Here is a 1847-nt window from a genome sequence, read left to right as displayed (position 1 = left end):
CTCCGACGTGCTCCCGAGCTCCTGCACCTCGTCGCCAACCCCCTCACCGAGCCACGTGACCGGAAGAGCCCCGAAGCGCCGCCCCGACGTTCCCCCTCCCCCGGCCGCCGGAGATCGGCCTCGCCGTCCCGCTCGCTTCGACGCCTCCCCGGCCCCGTCGTCTGCACCGCCAACTCCCCGTGAGCCCCTCTTTCTCCTCCCCCTAGTCACGTTGCTCAAGCTGCCCCCAAACCCCGTTGGCCATCACAGCCGAGAGCTCGGCTCCGCCGGCCATGGCGCCGCCGTGGCCAGGGCCACCGCAGCCCGCGCCTGAGCACGTCACCGTGCTCGGTGAACCCCCAGGAGCACGTAGCACTCTTCGTTTTCTCTTTTGGTGCGCCGTAGCATCGCCCCCGATCGCGCCCGAACTCCGGCCGCCGCGGAAGCGGACGCCGCCGTCGATCTGGGTCGTCTCCGGCGACCCCAGTAGCTCCAGACGACGCGGACGAGGCTCGGGGTTCCAACGGTGCCATCCGCGCCTTGAACCGTGGCCTGTGCTGCGATTCCGCGCATCGCCGCCGTCTCGGACCTCGCCGGCGGTTAGTCGCCGGCAGGTTCGACTGAGTTGACCTGGGGTTTGACCCCCTGACGTGTGGGCCCAGGCGCCTGGATGATTAGGGTTAGATTAGTTAGCGTTAATTAACCTAGCTAATTAAATAGGCCACTGACATGCGGGCCCCGCCCGGCTAACTAAGTTAGTTAGGGCTAACTAACCTGGTTAGTTGACTGGGTCACTGACCAGTGGACCCCACTGGTCAGGTTTGATCCGGGGCAGCCCTGTTGACTTGCTGATGCAAGCATGACGCAGTGCTGATGTCATAACTCATTTTCTGGATTTAATATTATTCAAGAAATTTCAGAAAATGCCTAAAACTTCAATAAATCATAGAAAATTAACCGTAACTACAAATTAAATAAATTATATATGAAAAATTATCAGAAAAATTCAAGGAATCCATCTGTACCATTTTCATGCATGTTAGAACAACTTATCACTACTGTTTAGGACAAATGAAGTGAATGACATTTAAATAACCCCATATGGAGTTTGAATTTGAATCTTGGATTCAAACCAACTTCATTTAATCTGGTTTTAGGTGCATTAGCCCAAAACACATTCATATTGCCATGTCATAGCATGCATCATATTGTGCATTGCATTGATCGTGTCTTTTCTGTATTTGCCGGTAATTGTCCCCTCTCGATAGACGTGATACCGATGATGTGATCGTTGACACTGATGAAGACTCAATGTTATCTTCAGAAGTGCCAGGCAAGCAAAACCCCCTTGTTCATTCCGATACAATCATACTCTCTCACTCCTGCTCTCTTTTACTGCATTTGGACAACACCGATTCATCTGTTACTTGCTGCGGTAGCTGAACCCCTTTATCCTTTGCATGACCTGTCATTGCCACAGTAAATAGATGAAACCCACTAGCATGAGTAGGAGTTGTTTGAGCCCTGATGTGCCTACTCATTCATGCTTGTTTGTCATGCCTGCTACTGCTTAGAGTTGAGTCAGGTCTGATTCATCGGGGATGAATCAGAGGCGTGTGAACATGTCCTACTGTGTGTGAGCTCAGCGTGTGAACACGATTTGGTAAAGGTAGCGGTGAGAGGCCATGTAGGAGTACATGGTGGGTTGTCTCATTGAAGCCGTCCTCAGGAACTGAGTTCTGTGTTTGTGATCCATGATTCAGCTACTACCATACATTGGGCCCTGAAATATGACCCCACTCGACTTCTTATTCACCCTAGTCCTCTGTCCAGGAGTTGCAAGTAGTTTCTGGTGTTTGTAGTATGCT

Source organism: Triticum dicoccoides, chromosome 2B (genome assembly GCF_002162155.2).
Source record: "Triticum dicoccoides isolate Atlit2015 ecotype Zavitan chromosome 2B, WEW_v2.0, whole genome shotgun sequence".
NCBI lineage: Eukaryota > Viridiplantae > Streptophyta > Magnoliopsida > Poales > Poaceae > Triticum > Triticum dicoccoides.
The sequence above is the reverse complement of the archived record's forward strand: the minus strand, read 5'-3'. Positions refer to the sequence as shown.